Below are 5,538 nucleotides of genomic sequence, written 5' to 3' on the forward strand. Positions count from 1 at the left end.
TTCCCACGACGCTCTCCTTAATCCCATTAGAACCCTTTTATTCATCCTGACAGATCACATGCACTCAACCTCGAAGGATGCTTAAAAATATTTCCACCTGCATGAAGTTTGTGATGGCAACCCGCTTGTTTGGTGTTTTCTGAAGTTATGAAGCAAAAACTAATGGCTGTTGTTGACAGCAATGACATTTACACTAAAGGTTCTGACTTACTCATCTTCACATCTTCATCTCAGAATAATTCCTCGATATTTCTAGTTTCAAGAAGCACTTTTCCAATGTAGCTTGTGCCTGTTGTAGCTAAATGTTTTATGTAACGTTGTTGTCTTCTCTAACCCCTCTCACCTGAGGGTAGCCAGCCCCCCAACCATGATCCTGGTGGATGGATGGATGGATGGATGGATGGATGGATGGATGGATGGATGGATGGATGGATGGATGATGGATGGATGGATGGATGATGGATGGATGGATGGATATCTTTAGATAGGTAGAATCAGTTGTGTTCAGCTCTGAGATGGTTCTAGATCTTCATCAGAGTCCATCTGTGTTGAAGGAACTGGATTGGACCTGATTTTGAAGGTGCACACCTGTCCAAATCATGCCTGACAGATCATCAAAAGACCTGCCTGAAGACACAGATACTGTATCTGAACAAGGCTGGAAAAAAGGTCTGCTTCATTTGTTTCTGAGAGCTCAGAGGTCTCCATCATGATCATATGGAAGAGGTCTGGGTCCACCAGGACCCATCCCACAGCTGGACAGATGAACAATCTGAACAGTTGGGGGAGAAGAGTCTTGGCCAGAGAGCTAACAGAGACCCCAAAGATCTGGCGGAGCTTCACAGAGCCTCTGTAGAGCTGGGGAATGTTTCAGACCCACACCCACTGATGCAGCTCTTCCCCCAAACTGTGCTCTATCGGTCTATAGTGGATCGAGGGAAGGTTGTTCTCACTTAAAGACACATGAAAAGACAGGAACACCCTTTAAGGACTCCCAGGCTGTGAGTAGCTCCGAATCTTCCATTGGTCCATCCAGTGAATTAAATTCTCTCCATCTTCTGACACATTCCACATGTGTGTGCGCTCATCTCCCGGTGGCCTGAGAACGAGCTGCATTTAGATGCTGGAAGCAGAAGCCTCGAAGTCGCAGCGCCTTGTTAACTGAAAGGCTGCAGCAAAGGCCAAAACACACCAAAGCCTGAGGACACATCAACCACACAGCAGAGAGGTGCATCGACCCCCGACCTTCAGGTAAATACGCAGTGTCTGATTAGACCACAAACACGCTGAACGTGTCAGATGGACCTCGAAGTTTATCTTGAGGGTTGTTAGATTTGAGGAGCTGTGGAATGAAAAACAACTTTTGTTATCTTAAGGACAGGAATCCATCAAAGTTTGTCCCTGAAATTCATCCTTATATCTTTGTTGTATCAAATGATAAAGGATGGGGAACAGTGAGAGGTCATGAGAGTCTCAAATGTACCAGAACATGAGGAGAGCTTGGACCAGTTACCTGTTGGCTGTCTCACACGGCATCCGTTAGTGGTTCCCATTAGCCTCAGATTGTAATACCATTAGTTTCTCCTCCCGTGTGGAAGTAATTGGTGACGGAGCCTTAATGAGGTTTATTGTGCCGAAGGTCACAGCAGTGGAGATAAGGTACTCCGTGTTCAGCAACATTCCCAACATATGTTGTAATTTAGCCTGAGATGCCATGTGGCTGTAAAGCTCAGCTGCAGCACCTTCTGACAGGTAGAGACCTAGAGAAGGCTTGAGGGTGGTGGTGGTGGTTTGGGGGGGGTGGACAGGAATAACTCAGAAGGTCAAACCTGAGGCACAAGTCTCGTCTTACAGTAAACTGAGAAGACTGAGAGCAAAGTGATGTTAAGGAGAGATTCTCTCATTATTGCCATGCAGACACTTAAATATGCTCCAGGACACGTGCACATGTCGAGCTCGAGACTCCTAATCTTTGATCCCAGTGGTTTCATTAGGAGTATTAGCATTGCTTCATTAATTACTGAGTAATAGCTTCAAAAGGAAGTCCCCAAGTGTGTTGAGGACGTCTGTCTCCTTCCTCCAGAAGATGATGTCAGACACCATCGGAGGTGGTTTGGATTGTTTGGAGCTGAAGTAACAAATGACGACTTTGGTAATGAAACCTAACAGAGGTGGTCACCAGGATGCCAACTACAACATCACGGTGATGGTACATAACTGGATTGTTTACCTCTTACATCATTTCCTGTTGTCTGTCTGTGCATTTGAGACAGTAAACAGGTCATCGTACAGCCGTAACACTTTTCTGCGCAATAAAAACATAGAATTAGTGCGGCAGAAACGGAGACAGGCGTCATTATTCCTGCCATCACCATTAACCCATCATCTTCCTCCAGTGAGGAATCGGCTCCCACTGGCAGCAGACAGGCAGCAGCTCCTCCTCCTGCGTTCCAAAGGCAGAGGGAATAAACGTGCCCCGGCCCCCCGGCTGGCTGCTTCCGGTGTGGACAAACAGCTGCTGGATTCTGAGCCCAACCCTGAAAGGCTTTAATGGACAGCTGAGCCTGACGTGGTTGAAGTGGCCCAACAGCCTGTGACCAGCTAGTGATCGTGGGTTTAATAAGAGGGCAGCAGGACATTAGAGTTGGTTCTGCAGCTTCTTTCTTTGACCTTGTGTTTAGAAGGAGTGCAGGACTTTGGACATGGGTAGTTTCAGAATAATGAAGTCTCCACCGGTCAGCTCCAACACCACTACGGTGGTGCGATGGCGAGTGAGCCACTCTATTGTGTTCACACGCATACTTGGGAACACACATCCCTGGGGGGTCAAGATGGACTAGAGTCCTTGTGGTGAACCCAAAAACAAATGGTGATCTAATCAGTAATGTGATCCAACTGTTTGCATTAAGCGCGTTAAATATAAGTTGTGATATAAACATCTCTTTGGAGGCTGTGCCCCTCCCATCTTTGCGAGTAGCTCTGAGCTGCTGTGCTGAAGCGTCAAATAAATGAAGATCTTTGGGGGTTTTAGATAGGGGTAAATGTTGTGAGACAGCAGCGCTGCATCCAGTGGGGTGAGGCTGTGCAGTAATAGGAGCGCAGCACTGAGCAGGTCCCTGTAACGACCTCCCGCTGGACCGAGCAGCATTAACGGGATTAACGTTCCCTTCGGCTAATGAGCAGCAGGAGCTCTGCAGGGAGCCTGACCTTCCACGCTGCAGCAAAGAATACGGGGAAGCCTCACACGGGGATGCTCTGCACCACCTGCCGACGGCGTCTGCAGCTCTTTAGTGGTTGGTGTTGAATTAGCATCAAAAATTCTGCTCCTGCCAGAACTTCCTGTGGCAGAGAGAATCTGCTGAGGCAGAAGTGTGACATGAATCCAACACGTGAACCTGGAGAGTTTCACTTGTTTCATTCTTGTGCTAATGTGTCGCTGGGCAGCAACGCTCATCACAGCAGCTCAGTTTCGGCGAAAGGCTCCTTTCTGTGTGTCCACACCCTCCTGTGATCCGATGTCTGTGGTGGGGGTAAAGTAGCACCATTATTCATGAATCTGTGCTGCTGGTGACACCTTCCCCACCCTCCTCCCCACCCCCTCCGGAGGAGGCTGAAAGCATAGCTGCTCTGCCCGATGTCCAGCGTTTGTCACTAAACAAATAACCCTGTTTTAGTGCCGTTTACACTGTAAAGAATGATTTTTTTTATGCTATGGGGGTGTTACATGGGCAGGGCTTGAAAATACCACAGAGGCAGAGTTGATATGTCGATAAACTCATTATTGACCCTCTTTTTATGCTCTAAGAGCCTCTAGAAACCAGACTGTCCTGACTGTGGACGACCTGCTGCATCTAGAAATTCAGCTTCACAGAGCCTCGTAGTTACACTTAATAGATACATATATAACATCTATAGAAACCGCTGACTGATGCCTACACGCTCGCAGGTACTGGACCAAACTGAGCCAAACAGAACCACTGCCTCAGGGGGTGTTATGGGCAGTAAAAACAGCTGTTTTCTTATGATTTTCTCTGCTCAATTAATGACTTAATGCTTCTCACGTTCGCAGTAACATCAAATTACATCAGAACCCATCAGTGCTAAAAGCAATTAGCCTCAGACTGCGTGTGAACCTTGGTCCATTATCCAGACAGATTCATCACTGGTCACGTGTTCGGTAGTTTTTTAGTAAACAAATATCACATTTCACCTCTGCAGTCGTGACCCCGGAAATGGGTTTGTAATGTAATGAGGACGACAGAACATTGATTCGTGGATAGTGATGGCCAATATCAGGAGGGGGCGTTCTAAAGGGCCGACCTCTATGTTCCTAATGTGAAGGGGTTTGGGACACAATTGGGTCACGTTTCCCCAGTCATGACCCTGAGCCGCCTGTCCGTCCGTCCATCCATCCATCCATCCATCCATCCATCCATCCATCCATCCATCCATCACCTTCTGTATATTTCAATAAGCTGGACGGTTCTTCAAGCACTCTGTGTGGTTACTCTGTTGGAAACGCAGACTGTTCTCTCCATCCATTTCTCTGACCACTCTCAGTCCATCTCTCTGTCCATCCCTCCATCCATCTGCTCCGATCCAGCTACAGATTCAGCCGACCAGGACTACAAATGAACTTTTCAGTAATTCCATATCATGTCCACTTAGACTGGTCTAGACAGGAAACCTCTCAAATATTTGCAGATTCAGTTGCAGCTGCTGTTTTTCATAAACTGTCTCTGCTGCACGTCCATAACACTGGAGAAGAGCCAAGATTTTAAAAAAAAAAAAAGATGCAGGAAATTGATATTTCCCATATACCAAGTAGTCTGATTATAAGTCTTTTGTCGGTGCTAAGTTAAATAATGGAAGTTACAAGTAATACAAAAGTCTTTTACCATTTTTTCAAGGCAACCATTATCAAGGACAAATCAGATAAATCAGTGAAGTGTTATAAAGGGATGTGTTTTCAGTGACATTATTAACATCTGAAACTTTATAACAACACTAATGTCTTAGTTTTTGGGAAGATATGAGGCTTCTTTATAACAAATATAATCATCAGTCTAAAGGCTGGTGCAGCCTGTCACCTCTGAAAAGCTACCACGGAAACAAGGAGATCTGGAAAGATCCTGAGGTCATCCCGCTGACCTCTGTTTATCCTAACCTCACTCAAAACCCAAACACAGACTCAAGATGCCGCATCAATTAGAACCTCACCAGGTTGCACAATGACATTTGACTTCATGTTGCTGAGGTTTGGACAAGGTCACTGTTCATGCCATAGAGGGTCCCCATAGAGGCATGCCGCACACGCACACACACACACACACACATACACACGCGCACATAGTGCCTGGTTTCACCCCGCCGCCCCTCCCCTTCCTCCTTCTTTTGAAACCTGACGTCACATCTCTTGCTTGGGTTGTGATGTACTCTCGCGATACTTTGCACAGCGTACAAGCAGACCGGGTCGATGACATCTCGCGAGACATCGCTCCGGCAGATGGAGCCCACCCTTCGGTGATGCCGACTGCA

Source organism: Takifugu flavidus, chromosome 20 (assembly GCF_003711565.1).
Source record: "Takifugu flavidus isolate HTHZ2018 chromosome 20, ASM371156v2, whole genome shotgun sequence".
Classification (NCBI taxonomy): domain Eukaryota; kingdom Metazoa; phylum Chordata; class Actinopteri; order Tetraodontiformes; family Tetraodontidae; genus Takifugu; species Takifugu flavidus.